The sequence below is a fragment of the Echinops telfairi genome, unplaced genomic scaffold, assembly GCF_000313985.2.
Source record: "Echinops telfairi isolate 266 unplaced genomic scaffold, ASM31398v2 ScPeMD7_9;HRSCAF=40, whole genome shotgun sequence".
NCBI classification, from domain to species: domain Eukaryota; kingdom Metazoa; phylum Chordata; class Mammalia; order Afrosoricida; family Tenrecidae; genus Echinops; species Echinops telfairi.
The window spans coordinates 26501107-26516039 of record NW_022103906.1 but is presented as its reverse complement, the minus strand read 5'-3'; positions in this window follow the sequence as shown (position 1 = coordinate 26516039).

Genomic DNA, 14933 nt, shown 5'->3' with positions numbered 1-14933 from the left:
ATTATGAAGGATTCATGAGGGAGGGGGGTGAGGAGGGAGCGGGGAAAGGGCTCAAGTAGAAGGCAAATGTTTTGAGAATGATGATGGCAACAAATGTACATATGTGCTTGACACAATGGATGGATGGATGGATTGTGATAAGAATTGTATGAGCCCCCAATAAAATGATGTTTTTTAAAAAGATGAAATGATAGTTATTGGTGATTAAAATGCAAAAGTTGGAAACAAAGAGGAAAGAAGAGTAATTGGAAAACATAGCCTTGGTGATAGAATGAAGATGGAGATCCCATGACAAAATGTTGCAAGATCAACAACTTCTTCATTAGAAATACGTTTTTAGCAACATAAACAGTGACTGCATACATACATGTTCCTCACCACATAAAATGAATAGCAATCAAATTGACCACATCTGCAGGAGGAGACAATGGTGAAGCTTAATATTATTAGTCAAAACAAGAACTGGGAGCAACTGTGGAACGAACCATGAATTGCTCATATTCAAGTTCAAATTGAAGCTGAAGAAACTTAAAACAAGTCCATGAAAGCCCTCATACAGCCTTGACTATGTCCCACTTGAATTTTGAAAACATCTTAAGAATAGATTTGACTCGCTGAACACTGATGACAAGATCTGATGGACTGTATCAAGAAGATCATACAGGAAGAAACCAACAGGTTATTTAAAAGACGAGAAAGAAAGAAGGGACCAAATGGAAAATCAGAAGACACTTAAACTCGCTCTCTCTTGGGTGTGGAGGAGCTAAAGCAGATGAAAGAAATGATCAAGTAAGAAGCTGAACAGAAACTTCCTGAGGGCAACTCAAGAAGACAAAAGAAATTATTATAATGAAATGTGTGAAGACCTGGAGTTAGAAAGCCAAAAAAAGGACAACCAAACTCAGGATAACCCAAGCGGGTATAACTGAAGAAAAATATTCAAGCCTTGAGTTACAGTGTTGACGGATTCCTAGGGCAACATACCAAGCGATACAGGAAGCATCAAAAGAAGATGGAAGGAACACAGGTACTGATCAGAAAGCATTCACGGACCAATAACCATTTGAAGAGATTTCAAATAATCAAGAACGAGTAGTGTTGAAGGATGAAGTCCAAGCTGCACTGGAGGCACTAATGAAAAGCAAAGCTTCAGGAATTGCCCTGCTGCAACAAGTTAACGAAGCTCTGAAAGCACGCATACCTGGGGTCCCCAAAAGGAACTGAAAAAAGCCCTGATGGGCGGAGCTTTCATAGTACACATTTTCCCCCTAAGCCAGTGGTTCTCAACCTGTGGGTCATGACCCCCTTGGAGGCCAAACGACTCTTTCACGGGGATCACCCGATTCATAACAGTAGCAAAATCACAATGATGAAGTAGCAACAAAAATAATGTTATGGTTCTGGGGTCACCACAACCTGAGGGACTGTATTCAAGGATCACGGCACTAGGAAGGTTGAGGACCACCGCCCTAGGTGAACATAAAGTAACTCTGCTCTACGTTAGCGTACCTAAGGCTTCACCTCGGAAGGTTCTCTCTGGTCATGTGAATTGTGTCATAAAAGCGGTTTCACTCAAAACTCATTCTTTGTGATGGCTGATTTAAGAGAACATCATGAAGCTGTGAAATTTTGTTTCCTTCTCAGGAAAAATGTCCCAGACACTGTTGTGATTTTGAACACAGCTTACGAGGACCGTGCTATGGGAAAAACTTAAGTGTATGAGTGGTTTTCTCGTTTCCTAAAAGGGGAAATATTGATTGATGACAACCTCATTCTGGATGCCCGTCAACTTCCCAGAGGGATGAAAATGTGGACTCACGGTGCATTTAGAGTTTGTTCATCAGGTCAGACTGTTAACAAAGCTTTCTATTTAGAGGTTCTGAAAAGATTGTATGACCATGTGTCCAAAAAAAGGCCTGATTTGTGGCAGACAGGGACTGGTTTTGCCACCACAACAATGCACCTGTTCACGCAGCTATCTCAATATGCCAGTTCTTGGCAAAAAACAGCATGCCTTTCTTGCCCCATGCACCTAACTCACCTAACCTCACTCCACGCCACTTCTTTTTTGTTTCCGTGAATGAAGAGGGACATGAAAGGACAGTGATTTGATGGCATAGAAGAGGTGAAGAAAAAAACCAGGGAAGGGCTGTCAACCATCCAAGCAGATGAGTTTGAAAAATGTTTCCAAGAATGGAATTGCAGATTTGGTAAATGCATTAGGTTTAATGGAGTGTACTTTGAAGGTGATAAGGCTGTTTTGTAAAAAAAAAATAAATAAAATAATAATAATAATAATAATAATAATAAAATACATAGCTTTGAAAAAAATTACATTTGGGGGGAAGGGAGATATATATTCAGCATTAAGAATTATGAGCTCCCACTTCATAAAGACCTATGGTACTATCTGAGCCCTGACCTGGCCATAGTAGCCTAGTGAAAGTTCTTTTGGGCTGAAACTGAAATTTGAGGTGCTCTGGTGGTCTTTCTGTTGTCTTGCTGGCTAAAGTGGCTGGCACACAGACAGACACTCCCTCCCCCTCAACACACACACACACACACACACACACACAGCAGATAACATGTGTAACCCAATTACACTCACCGTTGGCTGTGGTGGACATGGTCCACCAGAACAGATGGTCCAGTGACTCAGATCTGGAAAATGCTTGTTTTTCATTGCTTCCTGTTTTCCTTGCTGTTCAAATATTAACAATCAGCTCAGACTTTTTTTCTGTATCAAGCATCAGTGAGCATCCCAGTCTCAGACCGGAGATGTTTGAGTCCCATCACAGGCTTCTGAAACACAGACCAAGGGGCTGGTTCTTTTTGACAATACCCTGTACTCATGAGGGTCCTGTATGAGTGGGACTGTCCCGGTGGCATGAGAGAAGTGCTTGCTTTAGGTCCGGGGAAATGGGGTTCTTTAAAAATCTCTAAGAGAAACATCAACAGGAGCCTCAGTGAAGAGTCCTACTGTAGGGGCTCGGGTGACAAATCCAGCAATGAACAAGTAGATAGGATTAGGGAAACCAGAGCCCACACAACATCCTCCTTTCATCTTCAACTCCCTTGAGGAGATAGGCTTGCCTATGGAGATAGATAGGTCTGAAAGGTTTGAAGTCAGATATGGGAAAGAATTTGTCCCTTTAAACCAGCTTCCTTATCCATAGATACAAACAACCAAATAACCAGTTGTCCTCCGCTCTATGGAGGCACCTCTGGGTGAATTCAAACCGCCACCCTTTCAGGTAGTTGTTGAGAGCTTAACTATGGGTGCCATCTCAGGACTTATTCCTTCAACCCTGGGTTCCTCACACCAGCTTGGATTTTCTGTGGCTAGGGCTGCCAAGGAAAGCCACAGTTAGCCCATTACAACATGGACCTGGCAATAAGTTGTCGTGGTAGGACTGGCCCACAGGATGAAGGGAGCTTCTCATCTACTCTCTCAGCCATTTCCTCGGTTCCTTTAGAACAAACCTAAATCTCGTGTCCACACTCCTGGCTGCCCTGCACTTTCACTGTGCCCTCAATTCTGCAGTGGAAGGTCTCTCCCCATCTTTTCTTTACAATTCCTTTCTAGCTGACCAAGCCTCCGTCTAGCGCTGCATCCCTCTTAGTGTTGTTTCATAAACCCTCCCTGACTATCAAGTGTCAGGCTCGCCACTTTCCACCTGATCATCAAGCTGCATCATCCTTGCTCAGAGCTTCAATTAGACTTGGGCAATCAGAATTTTTACCCCCTGCCCTTTAGTGCTAACCATGGGTTGGTTAAGAACACTGGCCATAATATTGTGTGGCAATGCTTCTGTGCTGCTTCCTAGTCCTTAGTATAATGTCTGTGGCCTTAAAATCTGGGCACAACAAAAGAAGAAGGGGAGTTAAGAATCAAAGGACGAAATGGAATTTGGGTTTAGACCCTTTATGATCTGCCCACTTTTACATGAAACCAGAAAAACCAAGTGGCATCTGGATACCATTATTAAATATTTTAATCAAAGAACCTATAAAATAATTTTGATCAAAGAGGAAGTAAATGCGGAACAGAATTTTGAATTATCTGAGTTTGGGGCTCACAGTTCATTCTAGACCCAATCTAAGAACAATGAGCTCTTATGACATGCCCCTGCTGGATGTTCACCTTCATGAAGAGATCACTGTTATGGGTGCCACAGCAAAGTGTGATGAAGAAACTAGATGGTTTCTGGCTATTAGAAAGAGTAGCATCTAGAGTCTTCAAAGATTGTCTTCAAACAAACAGCAAGCTAAGTGAGGTGTCACATAGAAGAAACACACTAGCCTGTGTGATCCAAGGATTGTAAATAATAAAATCCAAATCTAAAGGAGGGAATGATATCAAAGCTTGAATTGTGAACGCCTGGTTTGCAGAAGGAAATGGATGACAATGGAAGCCCAAAATCCATTTTTAATGTCCACACATGGATCAAGCCTCTGGTGAATCCACTCAGACCATAGTTGCAATATGTGAGTAGCCTTGCTATCAGACAGAGCACTGTAAAGCCAATTATGGCAGATGTAGTTAAATTAAAATGTCATATCTTATCATTTGATCTGCTTTTTAAAGTTGTTTCAGTTTTTTTAAAAAGTGAAGGAGAAATACAGTGGTTTAAGCCTCTGGTGAATCCCTCTGACCTTAGACGAGGGATGTAAAGACCCTTGCAATCATGCAGAGTGCACTGGAAAGTGGACTAGTTCACATACAGTTAGGTTTTTAAAAAAATGGGTTGGGGGGCGGGGCTGTTAAAATTTTACATCTTATCATTAGATCTCCTTTTTGACCCATTTGAAAAGTGTTCTGGTTTTAATATTTTCTGTTAAGGTTTTTCTCTGTTGCACTTTGTTGCTAGTTTTTCTTGTTTGTCTTTTCTGGTATGTGTTTTGCTGTGTGTATGATCATCAATAAAAAGAAGTCCATAGACTTCTGTAAACCAGGTGTCCACATTTTAAGCTCTGATGCCATTCCCTCCTTCCCATTTGGATTATATTATTTACCGTCCTTGGATCACACAGGTTGGTATGCTTCTTCCATGTGGATTTAGTTAAAGCTTCACTTAGAAGGCTGCTTGCTTGAAGACAAGCCTTTAGGATCCCAGACACGATTCTTTCTGCTACTCGGGCACCATCCTGTGTCTTCACCACACATTCCCATAGAGCAGCAATTCTCAAACTGTGGATCATGACCCTTTTGGGGGTCGAACAACCCTTTCACATGGGTCTCCCAATTCATAACAGTAGCAAAATTACAGTTATGAAGTAGCAACGAAAATAATTTTATGGTTTGTAGGTCACAACAGAAATGCACACACCTTTCCAGAGATGTGCATGCTCCCCTCCCCCTATCTAGACTTGAATTTCCAGTAACGTTCCCTTATCGCTCTGGTAGGAGTGTCTGTGGATTTGGAGTGATCCTTCCACAATTCTGTAGGACAGCAGCTGAATGGTAATCTCTCTCTGCCCCCATCTTGAAAAACTGACCCCAGCTCAGGTGAGGTGTTCTCTGCCAAAGGGAGTTTTTAAATGTTCATATTGCTTCATGGACGCAATGAAAGCCCAAAATCTGTTTGCAGGGTCTGTGTGTAAATCGCTCTGCTCATAGTCAAGGGATGTGAATAGCCTTGCTATCAGACAGAGCCATGAAAAATCAATTAGGGTATGTAATTAGGTTAAAATATGATTTTGTATCACTCGATCTCCCTGTCAATCCATTTAAAATTTGACCTAGTTCCTGATATTTTCTGCTTTCTTTTCAAGTGAGGTCTTCTCTGTTTTGCTTTGTTATTATTGTTAGCTTTAGGGTTTTGTTTGGGGTTTTTTTGGCATGGTTTTCTGTCTGTGAAATCCAAGATAGGAAAATCTATAGAGACAGTAACTGGATTAATAGTTCCTTGCTACAAATGTGCTTAACACAATGGATGGATGGATGGATGGATGGATGGATGGATGGATGGATGGATTGTGATAAGAGTTGTACGATCCCCCAATAAAATTATTTTAAAAGAAAAATAGTTTCTTGCAGGGATGGTTGGAGGGAGGTTGGAGAGAAATGGGGAACTAATCACAATGAGCACAAGAAAAAGAAAATGTTCTAAAATTAATTGTGGTCATGAGTATTCAACTCTTCTTGATATGTTTGAATTATTGAATTGTATGATATGTGGATTATGTGCCAAGAAACTGATTTTAAAAATAAAATAAATTTTTAAAAGAAGAAGGAAGATGATATCAAGGAGTTCAAGAAAGAGAAGTCTTGGAACTGATTGTGGTGGCAGTTGTATAATACTGCTTGATGTGATTGAACTGTGGGATGATATGATATCTGTACTCCTGCCCACAGAAAAGGTTTTCAAAAAGAAAAGAAAATTGGCCGGATACTTGATGGGGCTCATGATACTTTGCCTTGAATTCTTGTTACCTGCCTCTAGACAGTAAGCTAAAGGCAGGGATTTTTCTCGTCCATCTTTGTGTTCCACATAGCATCTGCCATCTTGTCCACTAGAGGTCACACTAACTGCTTCTTTTTCATGCTGACATCAGTGATGCCTCTCTGAGTGTTATTGAAGACTGGCTGAGGCATTACAATGCTTGAAGGAGACTTACTCTTTACTGGAGCTCATTGCTTAAGAATGGGAATAAGGAAATTCCACTTTCCATTTGGAATTAGAATATTTTAAAGATTGCAGTTCTATTTGGAATCCAGGTTCCAAGTTTACCTGTCTTTGGCTATAGAGCAGAATTCCATGAGCAGAGCTGGTGGGGTAGGGGGTTGAGGTTGGGGGTTGAAACCTACCATTTACTTAGCTTTAACAGTATCTCAGTGATTTTTTTTTAACTCATAAACCAGAGAAGGAACATTTTACTAGTCAACAAACCACTGTGCTAGAGAGCGTGGGCAATACTCATGACTTCTGTGGACAAAGAATGTCCAACGGTAATGTCTCAGAGGGACAAAGGTCCTATTTTCCACGAATATCCCACCCATGGAAAAAGAGAAGCTGCATCCGATTTTTCAGGGTTCGGATCTGTCTCTGCTATTCACTAGCTATGAGATTTCAGACAATAACTCAATTTCTCAGTGTTTCAATCTGCAAATATCCATAGCTTTTGAGAAATTCCAATTAGTTAAATACCACTCAAAAAAATACCACTAAGTACGTAAAATAGTACCTGTCACCTAGTGGGTACATAACATTATATTCTCTGCACTTCTTCCCAACTTGCTGCCATTAAGTCGACCCTGACTCACAGCAACCCTGCGGACCGAGATGAACTGCCCTGGGGGTTGTTGAGACTTCAAATCTTCACAGGCGCGGACAACCTCATTTTAGAGCCACCGTGGGTTGCAGCTGCTGCAGGTTGTAGTGTCGGCCCCACCTCGCCAGGGCTCCTTCCTGACATTCGCCGTAATTTATCAGAAAACCATTGACTTGACTCTGGTTGACTGACTTCCTCCGTTTGCTGGGGGAATTTCTGAACACCAAGTTCCCTAAAAGAAATTCCTCTTCTAAATGCAGCTGCCTTTTTTTTTCCTTTTTTTTTTTTTAAATGAACTGCTTCAGAGCTACTTTGTTTTGCTCACCAGGAGAGCTTACACATATTATGCAAGACTCAGTGGGATCCTCGGTACTCTTCCTCTGTCCTCCAAATCCTGTTGCATTGAAAAGGTCAAGGTTTCCATGGAGATTCAGTTCACCTAAGCCGAGCCTAACTGACCGTTCTCCTACCAGTTAAGTGGTGCAGCATTTTATTCTATCCTGCTTTGCAGTCTCTCTCAAGTGACTCGTGTGTCAATCCTGTGTGCGTGATCTAGCCTTCAACTGCTTGAAAGCAGCATATTTTATAGCAGCCTCACCTTGGCTTTAAAGATGATGGCAAAGGCACAGGAAAAGGAATGTCCACTTGAGGCCACAGAGTTAGTTACGGGCAAATCAGGAACTTCTGCTCTTAGTCCAATAGCTTGCCACTTGAGGGCAGGAGCAGTCTCGTATCTTCCGGTGCTCACTCAGGGTGCACGTATGGCTACAAAATGCCAGGCAAGTGCTTTGCCTGAACTTCGCTAGTGAGTGAGTACATCGAACATAAACCAGGGCAGAAGGCCTTTTCTGGAGATTGTCCGATTCAGACAGCAAGGCAGTGGAGGCATGTTGCCATAACAACGAGTACAAAGGTGGAGATGATCCAAGCGAAAATAAGTCCTGAGAATTACAAATGGCCTAATTCCAGCTTGTCCCTCAAGTCATCTGGACATCGGAGAAGGAACGACTATTCCTCATCAGAAGGCCCCATCTGCCATAACACTAATTTGGCCTTCCAATATTCCCCAATATGGGGGTCAAATAGATCATCTATACTGACCTTGCAACTAGGGAATTACCCAGAGTTACCCAAATTTGTACTTGATGATGAAGCCAGAACTGGGGGACTGGGGGACTATAGAAGCTATGGCGTGGAAAAGCATACTCCAAGCTCATTGTCATCAAGTCAGTGTGACTCAAAGCAACCCCGGACAGCTTTCCAGAAATGGGGAACCTTTGTCTCCCTCAGAACAGCTGGTGGGTTTGGACCAGAGGCCTTGTGGTTAGCAGTCCCACTACACATAACCCAGTACCCCACCCGAGCGCCCTATGGCAAAGTCATGGTCTAAAATCTAGGAAGCTGGGATTGCTTTTCCAGTCCTGTTATCACCGAGATTCTAAAATGTGGGGAAAGTTGCATGACCTCCCTGAACTATAGTTTTCTCATCTGGAAATTAAGATGTTAAGTACAGTTGACTCCTAAACTCCAGGTCTAACAATTACATACACTAGTCTTGACCAAGGCAACCCCATCTACAGTTGTCTGCGCTACCTGTCACTGATTTGAGTCCTCCAGGTCCTGATATCTAGAAAACAACTTTTCGTTTGACCAATTGTAAGCTTGCAAGCTAATCACACATCCTGCTTTCTGTTAAAATTTAAATTGTATCATTTTAAACACAAAAACTTTAATTTTCTAATTTTTGTTTTTAAATATAATGAGTAGTGGGGGGGGGGATTTATTGACAAGTATAAAAAAGAAGAAAATGTCCAGCAGATTCCAGCTAAAATCTACATATATTATGGACTGGGTTGGTATGATGTCCATGAACAATCTATGTCCATCCAGAAAGTAAAGATATTTGGAAATGGGATCTCTATAGAAGGAATAATTCAAGATGAGGTCATACTGGTTGATAGTGTGCTCAAACTCAATGATTGGTATCCTTGTAAGACGGGAAAACAGAGCCAGACACCCACAGGAAGAATGCGGCCATGTAAACAGAAGATGGAGTGGTGTGTTCACAAACCAAGGACCACCAAGGGTTCCTGACACCAACTAGAAGCTGCAAAAGGCATAAGATAGATTCTCCTTTCCTATCACCAGAAGGAAACAGTCCTGCAGGTACCTTGATTTCAGACTGCCTAAAGATCTCTCTGAGAATAAAGTTTCATTGTTGTAAGCACCCCAGCATGTGGTAAAGTAAGCCTTGGTCCTAGGCCACTAACCAAAAAGTCTGAACCAATCCACCAGCAGTGGGACTGGCTAATTCTGGTTCATTTGTGATGATTCCTTGTAACAGCCTTAACCCACTGCCATTCCCGTAGATTCAAGCTCAGAGCAGCCCTGAAGAACAGAGTAGAACCTCTTCCAAGACGGCAAATCTTTATGGGAGCAGACAGCCGGTAGGATACAGATACATATTCCTTTCAAATAGTCCCTGAGTGTGTATGCACATGTTATAGTGATTATACTGCACGTGGCATTTTTGTATGCAGTAAATCTCTGGGTTAACCAAAATCTGAATATGGACAATTTGTACTTGCCCCTTAATGTTCTGTAAATCTGCCCTCGCAGATTTGATTACACCAAGCCTACTCACCACAAGCTCGTCTTCATAAAGACAGTCCTTGCAGCCCATGCAGCTTTTCAATCGTGGGCAGGCTCTGAACCTTTTCTTACACCAAAGTAAAGCTAAGTCAGAACCCTGTGCACCTGTTCCAGCTTACCTTCAAATTCAACTTAAAGACACACATTGGAATGGATCTCATTGATAACCCAGGGGCTGCCTGTATGGCCTTTTCACTTAACTGTACTTGTGAAGAATTTCTCATGCAATAAATCATTTCCTAGCCAACTCGCTGTTGTTAGCTGCAGTCCAGTCACCTCATCTCCTGGCCACTCCACGCTCCATCCGGAGCTATCCTGATAACTGTTGCAAATCAGATCGTTGTGATCCATAAGGTTCTCATAGGCTGAGGTTCACAAGTAAGTTACCAGGCCTTTCTTCCTAGTCTGTTGTAGTCCGGAAATAACCCCATGAAACCTGTCCAACATCCTAGCAAACCTCCACTGAACAGCGGTGGGTGGAGGCGTTGAACAAGGCTCACTGGCAGGGAATGGACCCCACGTGGGAGGCAAGAATTCTCCCACAGAACAACCAATTCCTAACCTATTCTTGATTATATGTACCACCAGTGAACTTCTCCTCATAGCAACCATACAGTGTGACAGAGTAGAACTGCCTCAGCAGGTCTCTCGGCTGTCATCTTTACAGAGCAGATTGCCAGGTGTTCTCGCACAGAGCTGCTGAGCATGTTTGCACTGCCAACCTTCACGTTACCATGCAGTGCTGCGCCCTTGTGCCCCACAGATCCCTGTCCAGCTTCTGCTGCTGTGGCTCAGACCTGACTCATATCGACCTTAGGTACAACGGAGCTTGACACTGACCGTTCTCACCAGCCCCATCATTCTTCTTGTATTTGAGCCTGTTGTCGCAGCCAATGTGTCGTCATCTTGTTGAAGGCCTTCTTTTTCGCTGCCCCCTTACTTTACCAAGCCTGATGTCGTTTTCCACAGATTGGTCTCTCCAGATCGTGCATGAGATGAAGTCTCACCACCCTCACGACGAAGGAGCATCCTTATGTCTCAATACTATTCTATGCAAATAAACATGTCAGTCTGTAGGCAACTGACCTCCTTATGTTGCAATATTTGATATGTTAAAGAACTGCAGTGACGTGACTTTGACAAGCGTTACTTGGAGTTTCAAAAATCTCTTTTCGCAGCTCATACACAAGGCAGATGATACCTACTTACAGCACTGAGGGAGGACTTCCAGCCATCTGGTTCTCTGGGTTTTGTGTTTCCACATGTACGCTGCTTGTTCCTAACAGCTGTTGACTTGATCAGAGGGGGCCCTCTGGTGTCCCTTCTCTTTCCCACAACATGTTCGTGATTCTAAACCAAACCAAAGCAGGCTGCCACATCTTTCTCCCACGGAGCAATTGATGGGTTCACACTACCCACCTTTGAGTTAGTAACGAAGTGCTTAAGCACTGCACCATCAGGGCTCCTTGCAGCGACTCTAGTGGCAATGAAAATAATGCAGAATAGAACCAGGTTCTCAAAATATCAAACAAGCAGCACACAGTTCCCAGCCTAGTAACTCCACATGCTAACAGTCATAAATAGAAAGTAACAAACAGTAACAAAGAAAGAAAATATGTATTCATAGGCTAATCATCTTCTCTCATCTCATGGAAAATTTTATACTAATGGTCTTACACTGGATTTCACACAGAAATAGAGAGATGCTTAATAAAATAGATTTATTTTATCTATTGTGGTTTGTCTTTATAATGTTTTCGTTGATCAGAATTTTCCAGGAAATGAAAAGAGATACATATTATATGGGGAAAATTTAGGTCACTTGGCAAGAGCTTTATTCCCTACCACCCCCTCCCTTCACTAATCTTCTTCCCCAGTTATTATTTATAATAAGAGAATAAGAGTTTGCATGCCTATCTGAGATGTTGATTTCTGGAAGCTTTAAATGATGATATGGAATCTCCCCCAATTGATAGATAGTAACTTTGGGACAGAAATTGAAAGTTACTGGGCAAAGGCCACACTATGCATAAGGAGACTGTGTTAGTCTGGGTATACTTTAGAGAAACAAATCCACAGAAACTCATGTATAAGAGAGAGTTTTATATAAAGGTTAAGTGGGCATCAAGAAAACATCCCAACCCAGTGCGGCCCAAGCCCACAAGCCCAGCATTAACCCATATGTCCAACACCAGTCCACAAAGTACTCCTCCATCTCACAAAACAGACGCAATGATGCAGGAGGAAAGCTGAGTCAGTGAATGTGTAAACATCCCAGCGCTGGCAGGGGTCTCCACACGGCTGCTCCAGCATCCACGGCTGCATCGGGGTAGGTCCATGTGGCTTCTCCTCAGGGATGTCTTGCAGGAAGTGAACCTTGCCAGCTGAAGCAGGGAACTGGCTAAGGCAGCTGCACCCTGGTCCGACCATGACAAAGTAAAAGACCCGAGAACTTGAAAGGCGAGGCTCACTGAGCCATTTATCCCTCCGCCCTTCAATTAACCCCACAAGTGTTTATCAGCCAGGTTGGCACAATAAGCTAAGTACCTCAGAGACACAAGATCAAAGCTGGGTTGGCTGAGTCTGAGTCTCCTCTTCCCACCACGTTCCCTTCTGCTCGGACCAGTCATTCTTGCATTTCCTGGAGTAAAGTCAGGATAAGGCTTCAACAAATAAGAGGAGAACACAATCTGCATATCATCTGAGTAGGAAGAGAATTCATCAGGAAAATCCCTTCCATGTGGAAGACTAAAACTAACTCTTCTTTTTTCTTTCTTTTTTTAAAATCATTTTATTGGGGGTTCTTACACCTCTTCTAACACCCCATAAATCAATTGTATCAAGCATATTTATACATGAGTTGACATAATTTTCTAAACTTTAATTTTCTATTTGAGCCCTTGCTATCAGCTCATCTTTTTTCCCTTCCTTCCCCCTGTTCCCCACCCTCGTGACCCCTTGATAAATTATAAATTATTATTGTTTTCATATCTTACACCAGCTGCTGTCTCCCTTCACCCATGTTCCTGTTGTTCATCCCCCTGGGGGTGGGGTGATGGGATTATGCATCAGTCATTGTTATCTGTTCCCCCTTCCTGCCCTCCTCCCTCCACTTTACCCCTACCCTCCTGGTACTCCCATTTCTGTTCCTGAGGAGTTATCTGACCTGGATTCCATGTGTCATGAGCTCTTATCTGTACCAATGTACATGCTCCAGTCTGGCCAGAACTGAAAGGCAGGACTGGGGTCATGATAGTGGGGGATGAGGAAGCCTCAAAGAACCAAAGGTACAGTGTGTGTTTCATCAATGCTATACTTCACCCTGGTTGACTTGTCCCTTCCTTGGGACCCTTCTGTGAGGGGATGTCCCATTGTCTACAGATGAGTTTGGGGTCTCTGCTCAGATCCTCCTCATTCTCAACAATGTTTTTGTTTTGTTTTGTTTTGGGTCTTCTGATGCCTGTTACCTGACCCCATCAACACCTCATGATCACACAGGCTGGTGTGCTTCTTCCATGTGGGCTTGTTGCTTTTCCATTAGGTGGCCACTTGTTTAATGTCAAGCCTTTGAGATGCTAGATACTATCTTTTGATAGCCAGGCACCATCAACTTTCTTTACCACATTTGCTTATGCACCCATTTTGTCTTCAGTGATCATGTCAGGAGGGTGAATATCACAGAATGCCAGGTTGTTAGAACAAAGTGTTCTTGCATTGAGGAAGGGCTTGAGCAGAGGCCCATAGTCTGTCCACTTCCTCAATGTATTGCCATTAAATATATGTACACAAGCCAATACCTCTATTTTTATGAATGACTATATTTACAGAAGTGCACTATGTTCATACCTCTGTCCATAGCTTTGCTTCCTAGATCTTTCCTCTGTTTCCTTTTATGTTCCTCCTGCCCACCCATCACTCTTGCCCTTCTACTGCCTCCTAGTAATTCCTCTCAGATAGATTGCTGTTGCTCCAATAGCACTGGGATCTCTAAGAACTAGCTCATTCTTAAGGAATGGAACTACATATTTTCATTGAACTAATACTTATTGATTATTAAGTACTAAGCCCTGGTGGCACAGTGGTTACTCACTGGGCTGTTAACAGCAAGGTCAACAGTTCAAAAGCACCAGCAACTCTGTGGGAGAAACACTAGATTTTCTCCTCCCGTAAACAGTTACGGTCTCAGAATCTCACAGGGGCAATTTTACCCGGTCCTATAGGGTCGCTCAGCGTCTGCATCAATGTGAGGCAGTGAGTTTGAGTTGTGATGTGTTGCCTGAGCCAAACCATGTTATCACCAATCATCTCATATGCATGTGAAGCTGGACATATGAACAAGGGGGATTGGAGAATTGATGCATTTGAATTAGGGCACTGACGAGAAAGAATAGAGAAGTACCATGGACTGCCAGGAGAACAAACAAAATCTGTCTTGGAAGAAGTTTAGCCAGAATGATCACTTAAAACTGAGAATGGTAAGACTTCATCTCACTGCCACTGGGTCAATGCTGACTCATGGGGAGCCCGGGTGTTTCTGAAACTGTAACTGTTTATGGGAGTAGGAAGTCCAGTCTTACTCCCATGGAGCTGCTGGTAGTTTCAAACTGCTGTCCATACGGATGGCAGTCCAACGTGTAACCACTACACCACCAGGGCTCCTTATCGGGAGCAACCAGTCCCTGGACAGGAACATTATGCTTGGCAAAGTAGGGGGGCAGGGTCAGCTTAAACGACATCTCCCCCCCCAAGGAGATGGACTGACACAGTGGCTGCAACGGTGGGCTCAAGCATAACAACTGTGAGGACGGCACGGGGCCAGGCAGTGTTTCCTCCTGTTGTGCACACAACCGCTGAAGACAAAGCGGGTGAATAAGCAAATGTGGTGAAGAAAGCTGATGGTGCCCGGCTACCAAAAAGTATAGCGTCTGGGGTCTTAAAGGCTTGTAGGTAAACAAGCAGCCATCTAGCTCAGAAGCAACAAAGCCCACATGGAAGAAGCACACCAG